The following is a 24,356-nucleotide window of genomic DNA, read 5'->3' as shown; positions in this document are numbered from 1 at the left end:
CATATATAAAATACTCACAGCTAACATCACACCCAGTGGTGAAAATCTTAAAACTTCTCTTCTAAGGTCAGGAAAAAGACAATAATGACCACTCCTGTCACCATTATTCAACACAGCACTGCAAGTCCTAGCCACAATAATCAGACAAAAAAGAAAAAGAAAAAGAAAGAAAGAAAAAGAAAATAAAGAAAGAAACAAAGAGAGAGAGAGAGAGAGAGAGAGAGAGAGAAAGAAAGAAAGAAAGAAAGAAAGAAAGAAAGAAAGAAAGAAAGAAAGAAAGAGAAAGAAAGAAAAGACATCCATACCGGTAAAAAAGAAGTAAAACTGTCACTATTTACAGACAACATGATACTATAGATAGAAAATCCTAAAGACCCCATCAAAAAACTGCTTGAAATAAAAAAATGAATTCAGTAAAGTTGCAGGATACAAAATTAATAGCCAGAAATTGGTAGCATTTCTATCCAGTAATAATGAAGCATCAGAAAGAGAAATTGAGAAAAAAACACGATTTAAACTAACACCAAAAGGAATGAAATACCTAAGAATAAACTTAACCAAAGAGGTGAAAGACCTATATTTTGGAAAACATAAAGCACTTGAAAGAAAATGAAGATGATACAAACAAATGAAAGATATTCCATGCACATGGATTAGAAGAATGAGTATTGTTAAAATGCCCACATTACCCAAAGCAATCTACAGATTGAGTCAATCACTATCAAAATACCAACTGCATTTGTTCTAGACAACTAAAACAATCCTACAATCTGTATGGAACCACAGAAGACCCCAAATAACCAAAGAAATCTTGAGTAAGAAAAGCAAAGCTGGAGGTATCACAATTCCAGATTTCAAGATACACTACAAAGCTGTAGTAATCAAAATACTATGGTACTGTCACAAAAACAGATACATAGAACAATGGAACAGAATAGAAAACACAGACATAAACCCACAATTAAATGACCGATCTACCTATGACAAAGGAAGCAAGAGTATAAAATGGGAAAAAGAGGGGCGCCTGGGTGGCGCAGTCGGTTAAGCGTCCGACTTCAGCCAGGTCACGATCTCGCGTCCGTGAGTTCGAGCCCCGCCTCACGCTCTGAGCTGATGGCTCAGAGCCTGGAGCCTGTTTCCGATTCTGTGTCTCCCTCTCTCTCTGCCCCTTCCCCGTTCATGCTATGTCTCTCTCTGTCCCAAAAATAAATAAAAAACGTTGAAAAAAAAATTTTTTTAAATAAATAAATAAAATGGGAAAAAGACAATCCCTTCAGCAAATGGTGCAGGGGAAACGAAGAGCTACACGCAAAAGAATGAAACTGGACCCTTTTAATACCATACACAAAAATAAACTGAAAATGGATTAAAGACCTAAATATGAGACCTGAAACCATAAAAATCCTAGAAGAGAACAAGAGGGTAAATTCTTTGACATTGGCCATAGGAACATTTTTCTAGATATCTCTCCTACGGCAAGGGAAACAAAAGCAGAATTAAACCACTGGGACTACATCTGCAGGAAAAGCCTCTGCACCGCAAAGGAAATCACCAACAAAACAAAAAGGCAACCTACTGAATTGGAGAATATATTTACAAATGATGTACCTAATAAGGGGTTAATATCCAAACTCTATAAAATTATACAACTGCACATAAAATAACCAAATAATCTGATTTTCAAATGGGCAGAGGACCTGAATAGACATTTTTCCAAGAAGACACTGATGGCCAACAAACATGAAAAGGTGATCAACATCACTAATTTTGAAGGAAATACAAATCAAAACCACAATGAGATACCACCTTACACCTTTCAGCAATAACTAAAATCAAAATGGAAAGAAATAGAAGTGTTTGCGAGGCTGTGGAGAAAAAGGAATCCTTGTACGCTATTGGTGGGAACATAAATTGGTACAGCCAACATGAAAAACAGTATAGAGGCTTCCTCCAAAAATTAAAAATAGAAATACCATGGAATCCAGGAATCCACTATTGGGTATTTGTACAAAGAAAACAAAAACACGAATTTGAAAAGATATAATGTGCCCTATGTTTATTGCAGTGTTATTTATAATAGTCAAGAGGGAAGAGACCTAAATGTCCATCAATAGACAAATGGATAAGGAAGATGTGGTACACACACACACACACACACACACTATGGAATATTATTCAGCCAGAAAAGAAGAATGAAATCTTGTTATTTGCAACAACATGGATGGAGCTAGAGAGCATAATGCTAAGGGAAGTAAGTCAGTTAGAGAAAGACAGGTACAATATGATCTCACTCATATGTTGAATTTAATAAACAAAACAAACCAGCAGAGGAAAAAAAAGAGAGATAGAGAGGCAGACCAAGAAATAGACTCTTAACCATAGAGGACAAACTGATGGTTACCAGAGGGGGGTGGGTTGGGGGATTGGGGAAATAGGGGATGAGGATTAAAAAGTACACTTATCATGATGAAAAATAAAGAAAGAAAATCAAAGAAAAAAATTATCCAAAAAGTAAATTATGGTCTCTTTGTAAAAGATACACTATACAAAAGACAAAGAAATATAGAAATTTTTTCAAATATATATTTTCAAATACATTTCAGGCATATTTTCAAATTAAAATCAAGGGTAACAATATTAATATCAAATTATAAATTAAAGCAAAAAAATAAGTGGAATCTAAAATAAATAAATAAACAAAAAGCAGAGTCAGACCTATAAATACAGAGAACAAAGTGTTGGTTGCCAAACAGGAAAAACGGTGTGAGGTTGGGCAAAACGGGTGAAGGATAATGGGAGATAGTGGGCTTCTACTTACAGAATGAATAAATCACAGGAATAAAAAGCACAGCATAAGGAATATAGTAAATAATATCATAATAACAATGCATGGGGACCAAAGGTCCCCTTTGTTGTGAACACAGCATAATGTATAAACTTGTTGAATCACTCTGTTGTACACCTGAAACTCATGTAATATTGTGTGCTCACTTTACTCAAAAATTAAAAAATTAAAAATATCAAAACTCAAAAACTGAAAAAATAAGGTGTATGTTAACATTTTTTCATATATTCACAGAGTTGTGCCACCATCACTACAATCTAATTTTAAAATACTTTCATCCCCCATAAAGAAACCCCATACTCATTACTGTCACTCTTCATCCTCCCCAACCCCAGCCCTAAGCAACCACTAATCTACTTTCTGTTTCTACAGATACGCCCATTCTGAACATTTCACAAATGTAATCATACAATATGCAGGCTTTTGTGACTGGTTTCTTTTACTTGGGTATTGTATTTAAGGCTCATTCATGTATAACGGGCACATTTGGTTTGTTTCTACTTTTTGGCTACTATAAATAATGCTGTCATGAACATGTGTGCTTAATTTTTTATGTGGATGTTTGTTTTTATCCTACTCTCTTGGGTATATAACTTAGAGTGGGATTGCTGGGGTCATATGGTAACTCTATGTTTAGCTTTTTTTTTTTTTTTTTTTTTCCAACGTTTTTCATTTATTTTTTTTGGGACAGAGAGAGACAGAGCATGAACGGGGGAGGGTCAGAGAGAGGGAGACACAGAATCGGAAACAGGCTCCAGGCTCCGAGCCATCAGCCCAGAGCCCGACGCGGGGCTCGAACTCACGGACCGCGAGATCGTGACCTGGCTGAAGTCGGACGCTTAACCAACTGCGCCACCCAGGCGCCCCTATGTTTAGCTTTTTGATGAACTGCCAAACTATCTTCCAAAGCAGCTATACCGATTTACATTCTCAGCCGTAAGAGGTGAGCGCTCCAATTACTCTACACCCTCGCCAACACTTATTTTCCATCTTTTTATGAAAGCCAGCCTAGTAGGCCTAAAATATTGAGGTTTCTCTTACAGTTGATCTCAGCAAAAAGGTCGAGAAGCAATTTGACATTTCTTTTAATAACTTTTGCTTTTATAAAACATTTTAGATTTTAAGTTGGTACCATTTTTCCGGAAGGCAATATGATCACATATCAAAAGCCTTAAGAATGTCAACACATACAAAAAATAAGAGGTCGCCTTGGTGGCTCAGTTTGTTGAGCATCTGACTCTTAATTTGGGCTCAGAGTATGATCCCAGGGTCGTGAGATTGAGCCCTGCATTAGGCTTCACACTAAGCATGGAGCCTGCTCGAGATTTTCTTTCTCTCTCCTTCTGTCCTTCTCCTCTGCTCACGTGCTTGCTCTCTCTCGCGCGCAAAAAAAAAAAAAAAAAAGCAAAAACATTTTGATTCAGTGATTCCAGTTTTAGAAATTTATCCTAAGTAAATCATGGTCATGGTACAAAGAATTAACTACAGGGGTGCCTGGGTGGCTCATGTTAAGCGTCTGACTTCAGCTCAGGTCATGATCTGGAGCTATGCTGACAGCTAAGAGTCTGGAGCCTGCTTCAGATTCTGTGTTCCTCTCCCTCTCTGCCCATCTCCCACTCATGCTCTGTCTGTCTGTCTCTCTCTCAAATATAAATACACATTAAAAAAATTAACTACAAAGATATTTACCACTGTGTTGTTTCTATAATTCAGGCTTGCGAGCTAGATGAGATCTACTTAATTCCTCTTCCTACTTCCAGTGAGCAAACCAGTGACCTCCCTGTAACTTCTGGCTTCATTTTGATTTCTGTTCAATACTCATTCTCCATGTACAAACTGTTCCTTTATCACCCCTGGGTTTTAACTCAAACATAAGATGTGGCTTTTCTGGATTTACCCCAATAAAAAACTGTCACGGGGCGCCTGGGTGGCTCAGTTGGTTAAGCACCAGACTTTGGCTCAGATCATGATCTCACAGTTCGTGGGTTCGAGCCCTGCATCGGGCTCTGTGCTGACAGCTCAGAGCCCTGAGCCTGCTTCAGTTTCTGTGTCTCCCTCTCTCTCTGCCCCTCCTCCACTTGCCCTCTGTCTCTCTCCCTCTCTCTCTCAAAAATAAATAAACATTAACAACAAATTTTTTAGAAACGGCCAATGACATCAGGTAGCTTTATGCTACAGAGATGCAGGAGTTAATGGGAAAGAAGGCTTTTACTGCCAAATTACTAAAATATCAATATGAAATGCCCTCGTTCTATTGAAAATCTCTGTCATTTTTGCCTACTCATGTTTTAGCCTTCTCCCTTATAGTTTGATCCTCTCTCTCCACACTCATCCCCTTATCCTCTTCATTTTCCTCTCTTCTATCCATAAATTGCTATTCACTTTTTTAAAGTTACTTTATCTAAGTCTTTGTCTTTTTGTTTCAACCCATTTCCTCACAGCCACACATTCCATGTGTAGATGCTAATCAAGATGTTTTTACCAACAAAGATAACCGACAAAATAACTTTCCTCATCCTAACTACAGTTGTAACAGAAAGACAGTGAACAAAGACGCAAGTCATTCAACAAGTATTTTTCAAGTGCCTTCTATAAGGTAACCATAGTTTTTTGTGTGTGTGCTAGGGATGTAACAATTAAAAAAAAAAGCAGATGCAGCTCTACTACCTGACATTATGTTATATATATATCTTTTGAAAAATTTTATGTCATCAATGTAGTTTATGCATTGATGACATAAAATTTTTCAAAAGATATATATATAACATAATGTCAGGTAGTAATGAGGGTTATGAGAAAAAAATACAGCAAAAGAATAGTTAATGGTAGAGGGATGTTATTTTAGATAAGATACCCAGAGAACTATCTGAGGAGGTGTCCTTTAAGCAGAAATCTGAACGAATAAAAGAACAAATTATGCAAGTATCAGAAACAAGAGTGTCCCAGGTAGAGGAAACACCAAGAACAAAGGCCCCGAGATTGCGACATGCCTAGAGAATTGGAGAACAGCTAACAGGACAGTGGAAAATGAAGTAGACCATAGAAATAAGGTCCTAGAGGTAGGCAGGTGCTAGATTACACAGTGCCCTATAGGCCATGTAATGATTTTGGATTTTATTCTAAGACTGGTTGGTTGAAGAGTTTTGATCAGGACAATGTTGCATCTTATAGCCATTAAAAGGAAAATAAATTATCTCATGAAGATTATAGTCAATATAGGGGCAAGAGCAGAAAAAGTGAGACCAAATAATAAACTAAGACAGCATTATAAGAAAGATATGATGATAGCTATGAATGACTAACCTATATAATAGATTTGATACAGCCCTTATAAATGTGTCCACTATGAGTGATGTAAAAAATATGTAATGACATAGAAAAATGTTTACACTAAATGTAGACTACGATCAGAATCACAGTTTATTCATCACTGTATAGTATGATGTTATTTTATAAAAGTATTATATGCAATGAATATTAAAGCTAGAAAAGACTTAGAGCTCACCCAGTCTACCAAAACCAGAAAAGTTACAGGTCTTAACTGACACAGCAATAAGTAGAATACAGATCTGATTCCCAATGTAATGCTCATTCTATCTCAACCATGGTCTATTCTATCAGCTCTCACAAGTACTTATACTTCTCTGCTAGTTTCACATTCAAACGGGAAATTTTATTTCCCAGAATCTTTTATTACTAAAACATTATTTTTTTTAATTCCAGTGAAATTTATATATAGTGTTATATTAGTTTCGGGTGTACAGTACAGTGATTCAGCAATTCTACATAACACTCCATGCTCATCACGATAAGCGTACGCTTAATCCCCTCCACCTACATCTCCTCTGTCAATCACCAATTTGTTCTCTGTATTTAAGACTCTATTTTTGGTTTTTCTCTTTTTTTCTTTATTTGTTTTGTTTCCTAAATCCTACCTATGAGTGAAATCATATGGTATTTGTTTTTCTCTGACTTATTTCACTTAGCATTATATCCTCTAGATCCATCTATTACTAATATATTATTAATATGCTTAAATCTAGATTTTAAAATTAATCTATACTAGACTGAAGCCCTGTTCAAATAAAAAAGGTGGAGAGTAGGTGATCTCAAAATAAGCCATATGTATATGTCACTGAAGGACTCTTCACATGAAGCAAGTCACTGACTATAAATAAATATACTACATGTTAGCACCCATTATTAAAATACCAATGATTTTTTGAAATTCTAACAGTACACACAATCTGCCAAGCAAGTAACATTGCTGTGCAGCAAAACACAATTTCTGTGACACAAGTAACCATGTCTCCTTTGAAGCTGCAGGATTCCCTGGCTAAGATTTTATTTTAGACCAAGAGGGCCAAAAATGCTTCTTCTAGAAGCCTAACAGCCTATTCTACTCCTTTCTATGGTAACATAGTGTAGCCTTTCACTGTCTGACCCACAGAGGAAAAAAACTGATTTTAATTAACCATTAATTACTCGAATGCAGCCTGCATTATATGGAAAAATGTGTTAATTTCATCTTAATTTAAAAGACAACATTGGAGGTTCAAACTGGCAAGAATATACACTTTATAAATGCATTTATATCATTATTCCTCAGAGAATTGGAAAAGAGAGTCATTTTCCTATGGTTCTGTAGTGCTTGGAATGGTAAGAAAGGTGTAAGATGATAAAATGAGGGATTCTCTTTGAAGCTTTTTGCAGGGCAAAGATAATATTCTTTAATTTGAGAGCGTTTTGATTACTGTAAATAGTTATCTGAATACTGAAAAGTAAAATTCAGATGAGGTCTTATTGAGTGCTAATAAAGTCTATTTGAAATTTAAGATCTTTGTGTTGTATTTGCTATAAATATATTAAAGTTATATGAATTTGTGCACTAAATAAGATCAAATAGAAAATAGAAAAGATTTGTCACAGGTATAGAATGCATGACCAATAAAATCAAGTTCAGCTATAAGAAAGAATGTTTATAAATATGGGGGAAAGTTGCCTCAATATTTTTATAATTTTATGTGCATTATTTTTCACATCTTAAAGCTGCCCAAGTATAGAAAAATACAGGACTTCAATAACAGTTACCAGCATGATTTGCTTTTATTACCTTTCTGTTCAAGACCCTTGTTTCCCCTTGTAGCATGTCAAATTGCCCCCAAAACCATATTATACAGCAGAGAAATGTTGTTCACACTTCACTGGCTATTGATTTACTTTATTTATTGGCACAAAATCAGCTTGAGATAAACATTTTGTCCCCCATTTCCACTATTGTAAGCGGTATACTTCATTGCAAGATAGGTAAACCCAAATGTGCAGGGTCACAATTCGACATGGCTTTCTAATCAATGTGTGAAAAATTATCTAATGAATAATGGGTTGCACATTTCCACAAACAAATTAACCAGGGTGAGACTGAAACTAATGATTATATTTATCTAATGTAATTTCACATCTGTTACTAGTGGTAGTAATTTTTTTTCTCTTTCATCCATGGTGTCCTCAAAATTACAACTTAGCTTTTCAGATACAGTGATAGGACATCAGTTTAACTAGAAAATAGACAATTTTGTGGAATGTTTATTTTTTTCTTTGAATGCCAGCAGCCCAGAGAAATATGATGCCATTTTATAAAATTTGGGGATTCAGGCGTTTCTTGATCAATAACCCTGTTGTTTTTACATATTGCCTGTGGGCTTAATTTGATAGCATATGGTTCAAATTCCATCATTCAGCCTTATAAAGAGCAAAATTACTCCATTTCACATGGTACTGTAAGACCATCTTTAATTCTACCTGTCCTTATATGAATATATTATTTATCCTGATTTAAAATGTACAATAGTTTAAAAAGTAGAAGCAGTTCCAACAATGAAAAAGTTAAATCCTAAACATCTGATTTGGAACTCAGGGCACCTAAGCCTTCCAGACAAGCCCACAGATACCTATTCCATCCACATGTACCTTTGTCATAGAAGCTAGCCACAAATGGTATCATATTTCAACGGGAAAGAGCATTCACAGTTTAAACCGAGACCATGTATCTTTCAGCTATGGTTGCCCACTCTTCTGCTACCTGCCAGGGAATATGAAGGAGTCTCCTACTTTAAGGTACTGATTCTGGCACCAGTGACTTGAGGAAAGGGCCTAACTGGGCTCAAGATAAAATGATAACTTCACATGGCAAAGACATGAGGAGCTCTAGAGGCAAGGGTCACCAGCTGGAGTGCATACCAGAGATATTTCGTGGCCCTACATTTTGCTCCCTATCCAGACAGACTTCAGCCTCCTCCTGAAATGAAATCCTAATTTTAATAAAAAGCTCCAATAATTTGTATTCTAATAATTCAATTATTAGAAATTAAACTTTGGTAATTAGAGAGACATCTGTAAAATCTACCACCTAACTGGATTCTCTGATAAAATTTTACTTCTGTGGGGAACTCTTCAGTTAGGCTCATTATGCAGAAAAAGCAGAGAACTGAGATACAACCTTGTGATCCTTAGAAGGAAAAAACAGCCCTTTAAGGCAGCAGTTCTCAACATTTGAGTTCTCAAATCTTCTTGGTCTCATAAAAATTACTGAGGACCTCAAAGAGTTTTTTTAATAGATTATTTCAGTAGTTGTATTATTAGAAACTAAAACTAAAAAAATTAATAGTTATTTTAACATAAAAATAAACCCATTACCAGTTACTATAACATAGCTTATTAAAAATAAATGTATTCTCCCCCCTAAAAAAATTAATGAGAAGATGGTATTAACAGAAGACAGCTGAATTCTCATACATAAGCCCGCCTTCAATTTATCATGATACGTTATTTTGACTAAAGTATATAAAGAAAATCCAGCCCCAGACAGGTATGTAGTTGGAAAAGAGGTTATTTTCACAGATGTTTAGGATAATTGGGGATATTCTTCTTGGATAAAAAACCAAAATGTATCAAACGATTGTAATTTAGTTGCAATATGGAATCTGAAACCATATCAATGAAATTTTCATACTTTCTTATATTAAAAATATATTGGTTAATCTTACACTTCAGATCTAACTTGTACGATTTAGTACCATCATGCATTGGTGATTTGAAAAATATTATTTTACAGAATTATGTAGATCTTTCCAATGCTGACACAATTCATTATCTAATATTTAAAAATCATGTTCAGCAATTAACCACAAATCTCATCAGAAAAGTTTTTAAATATTGGGACACTATCAAGTTCACCGTGGCTAATAGAAGTTTTCCAAATACTATCTAGTTTTCACTTGAGACGCTGAATGTTTATCAATGGCAATAAACACTATCAGTTTGTTTTTCTTGAAAGATCGCTGTTCATCTTTGAGAAAATGTCTGCCACATACTCAACTCTGAATAGCTACTTTGTCATTTGTTCTCTCAAGTAAAAATACTATTTCATGAAAAAAGCAGCTAGGTCACCTCACAATGCAATCACCCAAGTCCTTTTCTTTCAAGAACCACTCCATACTTTGATATGCAGGCAAAAGTGCTTTATGCATGGTTCCTATTTCCTCACCCAGATCCTAAAAAAAAAATCTTTTACAGGGCTAATATTTAATAAAATCAATTTTTTACCGATCAAAATGTTCTTAGCTGTTCATCTAAAATGTTAAGTGAGGGGCGCCTGAATGGCTCAGTCAGGTAAGCATCCAACTTCAGCACAGGTCATGATCTCATGATTCATGATTTCAAGCCCAGGCTCTTTGCTGACAGCTCAGAGCCTGGAGCCTACTTCGGGTTCTGTATCTCCCTCTCTCTGCCCCTCCCCTGCTCATACTCTGTCTCAAAAAGTAAATAAACATTAAAAAAAACAAAAAACAAAAAAAAAAAAACCTTTAAATGTTATTAAGTGAAACTTTTTTTTTTTTTTTTTTTTTTTTTTTTTTTAAAGAATACCCAGACAACTAGAACAGTTTGGTGTCATTGTATTGATTCACTCTAAACATGAGCAGTTTTATCCATCATTGTTTTTGTACCATCACACCAAATGTCAGCACAGTGAAAAAGGTTAATCACATCTTAGTCTTATAATGAAAATGGTTTTAATCTCCTAAAGCTCTTAAAGGGGACCCCAGATATCTGAAGGCTACCTTTTGAGAATCACTGCTCTAAACAATCTAACATATTGCGTGTATGGAGGGAAGGCAGTGGTTGGAATAAGAGAAACAAACGCTTTCTAAAAATAAACCAGAAAAATGAGGAAAAGACATTTTGAACATAAATGAATGTTTAAGTCATTTGGCTTTCTTTATAGCTTGACTGATTTTAGGTAGTTACTTCATTCTTCAATCTTTCTTCTGGCCCTCATATCAGTTCGGTCTCAATGAGCAGTTTTATGAGTCAATACTATACAAACTATGAATGAAATTTCATGGATCTGCCTGACCCAGAAAATGTGTGAGGGTTGAAGCTCCTTCAGTAATCTAAATTAAAAGGGAAGCCTCAAAATCACCTAATCTCATAGTATATACCTCGTTGTATACACCAGAACGTAAGCTCCGTGAGATAGGATACTTGTTTTGTTCACTACTTTATCCTCAATTCCTAGAACACTATCTGACTCAAAACAGGTACTCAACAAGTATTTATTAGATGAATGAGTGCAGCCCATATGGGTCTACACAAGGAAAAACTAAAAATAATACAATTCATCATTTTACAAACACATCCAAATGAGTGTTTCAATCTTCAAAGTAATCAGAGAGACTACTGTCATTTTCCAGTGATGCAGCAGCTACTGCTTACAGTTATTTTTTTGAACACCAGACAGTGGTGAGAAATGCACTGCAATTTGATACAGAAAGACTTGTCCTAGAATCCTGGTTCTAGAAATTACCACTGATAAAAAAACTGGGCAATGACTTAACCTGAGATAATCTTCTTAACCATAAAGAAGACAGAAAAATAACTATCTCACAGAGACATTGTAAGAATGAAATTGAATGAAACCACATTTGTTGAAGTATCTAGCACAGTGCCTAGCAAACAGGAAATGACAAATGCAGGATAAATGCTAGTGTGTACGTCCTTCCTCTGATAACTTTATTCCAACTTGCCTCTGCAAAATGCCCGGCCCCAGTTCTCAGTCCATACATTTAGAAGGAGCTTCACACCTAGAATTACGGGCCTCGGCCTAAACAATCATTGCATCATTTCCCAAGCACAGTCACTTGTGTGAGATGACCATATATTTCTGTCAAAGCCAATGAGACTCAAATTCTTGCTAGGTATCCTGGAAAGAAGAGCCTCTCTCTTTCCCACTGGACTTAAACCTTGAAAGATGCAGACAGGAGTTTTTTTAACCAGCTGAGAACCACAGGGAAGAATCTGCCTGAGAATGTAATGAGTTCATCCTGAAATTGCAATGTTAGAGCTGAGAGATACAGAAGAACTAGGTTTGTGAACAATGCTTGAGCTCCCATCAAGTAATGCCTAAAGCCAAACTGGTCTCTGGAATTATGTTAGTCAATAAATTCCCTTTTTCCTAAGTAAGTTTGGGTTAAGTTTCCTGGCATGAGCAATAGGAAGAGTCCAGTCTGATGTAATTTTCTTCTTTTCCAAAAGGTCCAACTAGATTTGTACAGACCATTATGGTTCAATGCCAAAGCTGTTGATGAGGGCTGAAACAAAATGCCAAAGCCTGTCCTTAGGCTTTGGAATTACTATGATTTTAAGCAAGCCAGAAGTTCAGGTTCTCAAAACATTTGGTTAATATTTAGATCAGGTGTTCCTGAAAAAGAAACTGCATAGTAATTTCAAACCTAGAGTCTCTAGACATTTAGGGATGTGTAAATGCAGTAATGAGCAACCTCAAGCTATTACTACTATTTCTAAAAAGAGTAAAAGCTGTTCCCTTAATGAGGTTAACTAAAACATAAATTTATTGGCTCTTAGTAGGAATTATGTCTACTCTATGCAGTTAACAGTGGTTATCTCTTGCTAATCAGAAGCTCTCTTACTGTCAGATATATCACTAGCTAGACAGATAGATAGATATCCTTGACTGATTTTCCAAATGAGAAAATTATTTATTTAATAAATTCTATATGATAGTGAAAATTTTCCAAAACACAGGGTTCCATAATGTGAGGAGAGGTGAAGGACTAAAAAAGGACTTTGGCACTTGGTAATTAAAAAGAAACAACAACACTAATATAAGGTTATAGCAACATTTTTCTGGATATATCTCCTGAAGCAATGGAAATAAAAGCAAAAATAAACTACTGAGATTACATCAAAATAAAATGCGTCTAAACAGTGAAGGAAAAAAATCAACCAAACCAGAAGACAACCTAATGAATGGGAGAAGATATCTGCAAATGACATATCAGATAAAGGGTTAGCATCCAAAATACATAAACAACTTACACAACTTAACACCAAAAAAACCACAAATGTATAGAACGATGTAACAAAATGTTACCATTTGTTTATAAAAGGGAGGAAAATATATAATCTACATTTGTTTATAATGCACTTTAAAAATCTCTAGCATATATGGGAAACTAATGACCACCTGTTAAGAAGGAGAATTTTGATATATGGGGGCAGGGTTGGGTGGGAGGAAGGCTTTTTACTAGATCCTCTTAGGTTTTAATTTTTAAGCATTTGGATATATTATGTGTTGAAAAACATTTCAAATCTAGCCTCACCAACTGGATGAGCCAACTTTCACTTCGTGGATGACCCACCAAAGACAGCTACTGACTAGAACCAGCCCTAAGTAAAATGATGGAGACTATCCTTGGAAACCTCATCCTACCAAACTTTCTCCTTCCCCTGTGTTAGCACATACTCTTAACTGTTTCTTACCATTGTCTATCCTCAAAGTCCTCACCACTCATCTTTCTTCCTACCCCACATGCCCAAAAATCCTCACCATAACTCACTTCTCTACCATACTCTCTTTCCAAATTTCCCAAGGCAAAGATTACATGCATTCTTCATTTATTAGCAATGGATAATTGCAGTTGGCTTTTCACCACCTCTCTGGGACTAGGAACATGTTGGGTGGGAGTTTTCCAGCATCAAATCCTTTTCCTACTTGGGAGAACCTATTTTGTATAGTCTTGTGACACGCTTTGTTCTGAGGGGCCAAAGGGGACAATTCCCTCCTTTCTCTACTCTCTGAAAGGTAGAGCTGCTTAGAACTCTAAAGTTTAGAAGAAGAATAATCCAATGTCAAAGTTTGAATTAAGATTGATTTAGGGAGGAATGCAGTAAAGATGGAAGTATCCAGAGATGAAAGCAACTAGCTGGCCAGACTTTTATAGCTGCCTACACTCTGGGGCCCTTTTGGTTCCTGCTCACTTTCCAAGCCTGCTCCTCTCGCTTCCTGTCATTTCTGTGATTCTCCATTATCTTTTTATTTTTTTTTATTTTTTTTTTTATGTTTGTTTATTTTTGAGAGAGATAGAGAGAGTGAGCAGGGGAGGGGCAGAGAGAGCTGGAGACACAGAGTCCAAAGCAGGTTTGAGCCTCTGAGCTGCCAGCACGGAGCCGGACACAGGGCTCACACCCACGAACCGTGAGATCACGATCTGAGCCCAAGTCGGATGCTCAACTGACAGAGCCACCGAGGTGCCCCATGTGATTCTCCATTATCTTCACAATGCATCCTTTTTGCTTAAAACAGCAAGATAGTTCTCTGTTTCTTGTCATTAAAACTTTCACTGATATATACTCTGAACAAAAATCTGAGTACCTATTATGGGCAGGGGAGGATACAGAAGTAAAAAATTCAAATATGATCACTTTTCTCAAGGAGATCGTAATCTAGTTTTATAGATGTAGAAAACTAAAAAATACGTGTTAATGAATGGTATGGTCAGAGAACAAAGAAAGAAGTCAATGATTTGGAGAAGCCAGGGAAAGTTAAATGTGGCTTTCCCAGGCGAAATTTACCACTCTTGCCCTCCTAAGCAAAATTCATCACTCTTCACAAGTGACTTTTTAAAATTACTATTAAAATTAGCTTGTTACATACCAGTGTCTCCCACAGTCTCCCACAGTCTGAGCTCCCTGAAGACAAAGATTTCAAGAGCCCAACTAGTGCCAGAAAAACTCACTCATCCATTAATTCCACACACAAGGCTAGAAACTGGTCACAGTGTGAGATGAGTTCATTTTCAAAGCATTTGGATAAGGGTAAGAGAGGAGAAAGGGAGCAAAAGCATAAGAAAATGGATTAAAGTTTCCTGTAGAGGAGTAGTAAGAAATAATGTTGGAAATACAGAGGGCAGCCATTATTCAGGGCGCTGAAGACCATGCTAAATATCAGGAAGATTGGCAAACTAAAAATGGCTACAGGAACAAGTAGCAAGTACAAATGAGTAGTACTTGAGAAGTGAGCTAGAGAAAACCAACAGAGGGGCACCTGGGTGACTCAGTCCATTGACATCTGACTCTTGATTTTGGCTCAGGTCATGATCTCATGGTCACGACATTGAGCACCGCATCAGGCCTGTGCCGGGCATGGAGCCTGCTTTAGATTCTCTCTCTCTCTCTACTCCTCCCCTGCTCTCTTGCTCTCTCATTCTCTCTCTCTCTCTCCAAAAAAAATTTTTTAATTATAAAAAGAAAGCAATAGAAAGTCATGCAGGATGAGGTGAAACTATGTCATGTCTAAAACCATTCAAATTAAAGAAAAAATACTTTTCTGGTTGCATAAAATGAGTTCATAGGCCACAGACTTCTGCTGGGCTATGAAAACGGTTTTGATGGAAATGCAAGCTGGTGCAGCCACTCTGGAAAACAGTATGGAGGTTCCTCAAAAAAACTAAAACTAGAACTCCCCTACGACCCAGCAATTGCACTACTAGGCATTTATCCACGGGATATAGGTGTGCTATTTTGAAGGGACACCTGCACCCCCATGATTATAACAGCACTATCAACAATAGCCAAAGTATGGAAAGAGCCCTAATGTCCATCGATGGATGAATGGCTTAAGAAGATGTGCTATATATATACAATGGAATATTACTTGGCAATCAAAAAGAATGAAATCTTGCCATTTGCAACTACATGGATGGAACTGGAGGGTATTACGCTAAGTGAAATTAGTCAGAGAAAGACAAACATCATATGACTTCACTCATATGAGGACTTTAAGAGACAAAACAGATGAACATAAGGGAAGGGAAAAAAATAATATAAAAAAAGGGAGGGGGACAAAACAGAAGAGACTCATAAATATGGAGAACAAACTGAGGGTTACTGAGGGGTTGTGGGAGGGAGGATGGGCTAAATGGGTAAGGGGCACTAAGGAATCTACTCCTGAAATCACTGTTGCACTATATGCTAATTTGGATGTAAATTTTAAAAGATAAAAAATAAAATTAAAACAATAAAAGGTTTTTTCTTAAAAAAAAAAAAGGTTTTGAGTAAGACAGAAGGAGGATCAGAAAGTTATATAAGAAGAAAAACCAAGCAGTAGTAGACATGGAGAGAAAACAAAAAAGCACAAAAAGGCAAGCAAGAAAAAATAAGGCTCTGAATTAGGAGTAGAGCAATATTCATCAATGGATGAAACTGTTTTATAAAAAGTTAATAGTGAACTAAATAATGAAAGTGAGGCTGTCACCACTTGACCCCACTGATTCCAGCATCACTAAAAATGAGAAAACAGGAGTGTGATAAATACTTCAAAGAAAATTTCCACAGGACTTTATTTATTAGGTAGGAAACAGAAGAAAAGAGGAGAATAGGAATTAATGATTATTACCCCCATATAGTCCCTGGTAACTGTAGCAATGACTATGACACTGACAAATATATGGAAACCAAGAGGTAGAACCAGTTTTCAAGAGGGATATTAGAAACATCTATGGTGCAGTGATAAGGACTTCACATAGGACAGGTGGTCTGCAAGCTCTATCACCATTTAGCCACTTAACACTGAACAAACACAACCTCCTGGCTCCATGTCCTTTTCTTAAAAATGAGATTAAACCAGATGTTCTATATGACTCTTCTAGATCTGACATTCCAAGATAAGTTTGGTTTAAATGTGTTTAAAGTATTACAGGATACTGAGGTGGGGGGGGGGGCAGATTTTCCCAGTGGATTTTTTTAAAGTATATAAATTTCTTTAATAATACACACATAGAACACCTGGCTGATTCAGCAGGTTAAGTGTCCAACTCTTAATCTTGGCTCAGGTCATGATCTCCTGATTCCTGAGATCAAGTCCCATGTCGGGCTCTGCAGTGACAGCACAGTGACTCCCTCTCTCTCTGCCCCTCCCCCACTCACACATGTGCACACTTGTGCTCTCTCAAAATAAATAAATAAAACATAACATTGATTTAAAAAATAATAATATACACACATGTGAGGAAAATACACAAAAATAACAATGCTTGGTTTTTAAGTAGCATATAAATGGGTTTTTAAATACTTTTGTTCTTACTAAAGAAAAAAAAACACAAACACAAAAAAAACAAAAAACAAAGAAAAAGGGCACCTGGGTGGCTCAGTCGTGAAGTATGCAACTCTTGCTCTTGGGGTCATGAGTTCAAGCCCCACACTGGGTGTAAAAAATAAACAAGTAAATACATTTTTTGCTGATTTTGTATATATTTTAACTTTTCAAAAAAATGCCTATATCTAGATTCTCCAATTCCACTCCTTCCATTTTCACTTAAATGCATACCCAATTAGGCTTTTGCCCATAGAAGACTTCAAGAAACTGCTTTTTAAGCAAATTGTGGTAAAATGTACATAACAAATTTACCATCTTAACCATTTTTAACTGTATAAATCAGTGGTATAACATATATTCACATTGTTGTACAATCATCACTACCATCCACACACAGAACTCTTTTTATCTTGTAAAACTAAAACTCAATACCCATTAAACAATAACTCCCATTCTCCCCAAAGCCCTAGCAACTATGCGCCTACTTTCTGTCTCTAGGAAATTGACTACTTTAGGCATCTCATATGAGTGAAATCACATTATTTGTCCTTGTGCAACTGGCTTATTTCACTTAGCATGATGTCCTCAATGTTCTCCCAAGTTGTAGCATGTATCAGAATTTCCTTCTTTTTTAAAGTCAAATCATATTTTGTTGTATGTATATATAGCATTTTGTTTATTCATTCATCCATCTTTTGGCTACTGCAATTAATGCTACTATAAACATGGGTATACAAATACCTCTTCAAGTCCCTGCTTTCAATTCCATTGGGTATATATTCAGAAGAGGAACTGCTGGATCATATGGTAATTTTTAATTTTTAATTTTTTGAGGAAACACTCTCCATCTTCCATAGCAATTGCAACAATTTACTTTCCCACCAATACCACACAAGGGTTCCAAGTTTTCCACATCCTTGCCAACACTTGCTATTTTCTGTTTTGTTTTGGTTTTTGATCGTAGCCATCCTGATGGGTCTGAGGTGATTTTGATTTGCATTTCCCTAATGATTAGTATTCTTCATGGTTTTAATCAAAAGACACATGAGCAGGATGCCTGGGTGCCTTAGTCAGTTAAGCATCCAACTTCGGCTCAGGTCATGATCTTGCAGTTTGTAGGTTCAAGCCCGGTATTGGGTTCTGGGCTGACAGCTCAGAGCCTGGAACCTGCTTCGAATTCTGTGTCTCCCTCTCTCTCTGCCCCTCCCCTGCTTGTGCGCTCGCGCTCTCTCTCTCTCTCTCTCTCTCAAAAATAAATAAAAACATTTTTAAAAATTTAAAACATAAAAGAACATATGAGCCAACACAAAGAGCTCCAAGTGGCCAAAGATAGAATATTTAGAGCACCAAAAAATATCTAAATACAACTGAGTAAAATACACCAAATATATAAACCTCAAGTGTAAAATGACACCTTAAAAAAAAAAATCTCTTCCTGGCGCCTAGGTGGCTCAGCCAATTAAGCATCTGACTCTTGATTTTGGCGCAGGTCATGATATTGCAGTTTGGTTCCTGAGACTAAACCCCACATCAGGCTCTGCGCTGACAGCATGGAGCCTGCTTGGGATTCTCTGTCCCTCTTTCTCTGCTCTCGCTTGTGCACACACTCATGTACATACTCTCTCACTCTCAAACAAATAAACTTCTTTAAAAAGCTCTTCATTAAACACTACTGGAAATAACTAGGGCACACATTACTTATTCTGAAGATTTGCAGTTAAAATGGAAAAATTAAACATTTTTCTTGCCTTTCACATACAAAATGTATTTTAGGATAATCAAATAGCTCTAGGTGATGAAATAAAGTTATTTACTAAAGAATTCTACCTAATCAACATGGAAGGAATGACAGAATGAGAAAATCATAATTTTGCAAGCCCTAGTAAAGCAAATGCTTCACACAATATTCATAAATGTATGAAACCATTAGCTAAAGTGGTGATAGGAAACTGTACAATGGAGATCGGGCTGTAACAACTTGAACCCCCTGGTTGATCAATGCATCACTGAAATGAAGACAAGCAAACACTGTGTGCTTCCTGATATGATCAAATATGAAGCATACAGCACAACCTATGAAATATTCATGCCCAAAAATGTTGGACCTAAATCTGATTAAAAGCCTCTACAGTGCACTAATATGATAGCCAGTAGCCACATGTAGCTATTTAAATTTAAAAAGTAAAATTAAAAATTCAGTTTCTCGATCACAAGTACTCAAAATCCACATGTAGCCATTAGACAGCACAGGTACAGAACAACAGTGCAGATACACATTTCCATCACTGCACAAGTTTTACTGGATAATGCTGCTCTGGAGCTAAATTCTATTTACAAGAAATATGGAAGGATAAGAGGAGTAAAGGAACAAATAACATGACTCTAGAAAGAAGCAAGCAAACAAATCTAGAATGCAGGGGTTTCTACAGACCAGTTAAGTGAATGGCAGGGGGAGAAAAGAAGGGAGGAGGACACTACTACAGATTTTAAGACTTAAGATATGAAATATTCAGAAAAGGAAAATTTATACAAAAAAGTAGATCAGTGGTTTCTAGGGGCTGGAGGCAGAAGCAAGGATTGACTGTAAATGTGTTTGAAGAAATTTGGGGGGAGTGTTGAAAAGCTTGAACTGGATTATGATAGATAGATAGATAGATAAATAAATAAATAAATAAATAAATAAATAAATAAATAAATAAATAAATAAAACTGGATTATGATGGGGCACCTGGGTGGCTCAATCAGTTGAGCACCCAACTTCAGCTCAGGTCACGATCTCACAGTTCATGAGTTTGAGCCCCACATGAGGCTCATGCTGTCTGCGCAAAGCTCACTTCAGATCCTCTGTCCCCCTCTCTGTCCCTCCCCCATTCATGCCCTCTCTCTCAAAAATAAACATTAAAAAAAAAAAAACAGGAGCACCTGGGTCACTCAGTTGACTAAGTGTCCAGCTTCGGCTTAGGTCATGGTCTCAGTTTGTGAGTTTGAGCCCTGCATCAGGGTCTGGGCTGACAGCTCAGAGCCTAGAGCCTGGTTCAGATTCTATGTCTACCTACCTCTCTGCCCCTCCCCTACTCATGCTCAGCCCCTCTCTCTCAAAAATAAATAAACATTAAAAAAAATTTTAAAACACACCACAAAAAACCGACTATAATGAAAAAAAACTGGACTATGACCAACTCTTTAAAGTTCACTAAATATTACTGAATTGTTCTTTAAAAGCCAAAAGAGACAAATCTAATGGCAAAACTTTTTTGAACAAGATTCTAAGTAACTCTAAAAAGATATTTTGAAACAGTCAAAGAAATTTGATTATGGATTAGACTATACCAAAAAAATTAATTGTTGGAGGGTATGAATAGAATATTTATTCATATTTTTAAAGATACATATAGAAATAGGTACAATGTCTGAGATTCACTTTAACAGACTCAGAGAAAAAAGATGAAAAAAATAATGAATAAAGAAAATGAAACAGAAATCTTAAAATTATTAGATATGGCTGCTTTATACATGAGTTCATTGTACTATTTTTTCTATATTTGCATATGTTTGCAATTTTTTATCATTAAAAAAAATTAATGGCTACAATAATACCTCTCATAATCAATCCTACAAACCGAATCTATGATGAAGTTTGTGAATTTCCAATATTACCGGCAACAAAGATACAAGGTGATCATTTTTAAGTAAGTTTCAATTTTAGAATTATTTTAAGTCCCCAAAGAAACACTCAATGATTACATTTAAGTCACCATCTTAAACTTCAAAAAATTTTATAAGCCCACTCTGTCTGGGGGCTTTGGACGAGGTGAAGCGGCAAGAGGAACTAAATACACACATATTTTTCCCCTACTAGCTGAGCTGAATCTCTTTCATGATATACTTGACACTAAGTCATTAAATAAATCCAACAGCATTCTCAGTAACTAGCCTGTGATAAATATGCCTGGCACCAGTGCAATGTATTCAAGCCTTTTCAACAGCTTTTCCTTTGTGCACATCTGCAGGCTTTCTATGCATATCTGCATACAGAATCCACAACCACATTCTGCATTATAATTAATGTAACAGCACATTTGACCAGGTCCACAGGGTTTTGATATATAACCATTTTTGAGATCTGCTGGGAACTGAGGATGTCCTGCGGAGAAAGTATGCCTAATTTCAAATCAGGAACCAGACAAGCTCTAAGTGGTAAGACAGTTGTTTTCCGGAAACAGCTATGACATAACTGTGTATATGTGTGTGTGTGCACAGACATGCATCTATTTCAAATCACAATGCTCTTCTCTTTTACTCCTCACCCAGCTGTCATATACCCACTCTAAATAGTCAAGGAACAGCCCCAAATGCACATACAGATCAAATTAAAAATCTTATATAAAAAGCATTCTTTGGTTACCATTGACAGAGAAAATCACTGAAATATGGATTCAACTAGGGATATATAGCAAGTACAGAAATAGTAGACCTGAACTATACATCTCACCCATTCTGTACCTTTGGTAATTAAAATCACCTTGCTCAGTTCCCCTTAACCTCATTTTTAAAAAGTTTACTTTGAAATCTAGACTGAAATCCCATGGCTAGGTAAGTTCTTACGTACATGCACTTCTTCAAAGGCCTTTGGGGAGTACTCACTGTCAGCTTACATTGTTCAATTCACTCTGTACTGTAGCACAGAAGTCCCATGGAATTCAGCAAGGAGCAGAGCAATCTGATTCTCTACCACCCTAGCCTAGAATGCTGTAAGTTAGCACTGTCTAATAAAACTTTCTGTAATGACACTCAACACAGTAGCCACTAATCACATGTGGGTTTTGAGCACTTAAAATGTGGCTATTGTGACTGAGGAACTGAACTTTTAATTTTATTTAACTTAAACAGGCACATGTGGCTAGTGGTTACCATATTGCAGGACGTAGCTATAAGTAACTTTCTTGTGTTTTCACACAGGTTTCATTCTCTGTGTCTCTATGTCTCTCTCTTGCTCTCATCTACAAACACACACACTCATACATCAAATCTTAGTATTTAACTGAGTGATGGGGTTATGGAATCAGATTCAAATATATTTTGAATGAATAAATATGTATTTATATTTAATAGTATTTACAACAAACAGGTAACACTACTATCGCAAAAGGCTCTAAGATAATCCTATAGACATTAAAACTACATATATGAAAACATACCCCAATATGGAAAATACACAGAGAAAGAATACAAAATACCATCTATTTTTTTGGTCACAAAAAATTAAATAGGCACATGCATGAGGATTAGAAGGTATCATAAACCAAAGAAAAATAATCAGATGGAGGAAGGAATTATAAGTGGATTTCATTCATATACATAAAGCTTTAGAAAATAAATTAAGGTTGAAGAGCAATGAAATATAACGGTCTAAGCATAGAAATAATCTCAGAAAACTTGAATTTGGGGAATAGGTAACTATCCTACATTGGCAGCAACCTAGAGGGCTAAGGATAAGGAGACTGAAAAGAACTCAACCTGTGCACTGTCGGGGGAAGGTCTAACTAAAACTGAGAAATCTGGAATGCCTGGGTGGCTCAGTCAGTTAAGCATCCAACTTCAGCCCATGTCATGATCTCATGGTTCATGGGTTCGAGACCTGCCTCGGGTTCTCTGCTCTCAGCACAGAACCTGGATTCTCTGTCTCCCTCTCTCTCTGCCCCTCCCCCACTTGCTCATGCACCCTCTCTCTCTCCCTTTCAAAAATAAATAAACATTAATAAACAAATAAAATTGAGAAATCTATGACTAAGAGAAAGAGGGAAAGAAAGTTTGTAAATGAGAGTTAATAGGTGTCAATGTTAACATTTAGTCAGTAAAAGACTTGAGGCCATTCCAAGGCTGTTAGCTGAGAGGTCAGAAAGGCTCAACATTACCCTTAAAGACAGACAACAAACTGAGGGTTGATGGAGGGAGGTGGGTGGGGGATGGGCTAGTTGAGTGATAGGTACTAAGGAAGACACTTGTTATGATAAGCACTGGGTGCTGTATGCAAGTGATGAATCACTGAATTCTACTCCTAAAACCAATATTGTACTGTATGTTAACTAACTAGAATTTAAATAAAATTCTAAAAAGAAAAAATTAAATTAAACTAAAACAAAAACAAACAAACAAACAAACGCTCAACACTGCTTTCTAGGTGAGACCCATTCCTGAGATTAGCATCAATTACACTTAATTCACCTGGACAGCTTCAGTGACTGGAACAGTGGTTCTCAAACTTCAAAATGAGATTCTTAAACCCCATCCCTAGAGACTGAGACATATTGATTTAAAAAAATAATCTGTTTTATCTGTGTGGGTTAGGAAAAATAAAGACACCCCACCCACACCCCGCCCCATGCAACTTAAAATCTGTCTTCTATTTAATAAAGATGATTAAACATGTTTTTTTGATAACTTGGGAAACTCTAGCATCTCTGATCATAGCCTCTTATCTTTTCATAGATTTTAGGAAAGGAAGAAAAATAAGAAAGCTGTCTTTATACATGGGAAGATATGTCAAGTAATAATAAAGGAGGTAGACTTGTTTTGTAGGACATCAAGGCTAAGACAGAGGAGCGATGGCTTCAGTGTAATATAAGAATGTATTAGAAGAGGGGTGCCTGAGTGGCTCAGCTGGTTAAGCTTCTGACTCTTGGTTTCAACTCAAGGCATGATCTCACAGTTCATGGATTCAAGCCCCACACTGGGCTCTGCACTGAGGAGCCTGCTTGGGATTCTCTCTCTCCCTCTCTCTCTGCCCCTCCTCCTACTTGCACTCTATCTCAAAAAAAATAAATAAACTTTAAAATTAAAAAAAAGAATGTATTTGAAGAAATGAGATTCCTCATCAGGTGGTGAGTTTCCTATATCTTGAAGATGTCTAAGCTGATGCTATATGACCACAAGGTCTGTAAGTTGTGTGAATAATTTGACCAGCAATAATATTAGATAACCAGTGACTTTCCTTCCTACCTTGATACAACCTACCTAGTATCTCATGGAATTTACTACTGTTACCAAAGAAAACTC

General features: G+C 36.4%; 1 protein-coding gene across 6 annotated transcripts in view; it reads right to left on the bottom strand.

Annotated features, from left to right (window-relative positions):
• WDR41 (WD repeat domain 41) overlaps nt 1–24,356 on the bottom strand; it is a 201,572-nt gene that overhangs the window by 160,404 nt on the left and 16,812 nt on the right. The gene's annotated exons all lie outside the window — the stretch shown is intronic.

Source organism: Neofelis nebulosa, chromosome 1 (genome assembly GCF_028018385.1).
Source record: "Neofelis nebulosa isolate mNeoNeb1 chromosome 1, mNeoNeb1.pri, whole genome shotgun sequence".
In the NCBI taxonomy this organism is placed as follows: domain Eukaryota; kingdom Metazoa; phylum Chordata; class Mammalia; order Carnivora; family Felidae; genus Neofelis; species Neofelis nebulosa.
This window is presented reverse-complemented; position numbering and strand designations above follow the sequence as displayed.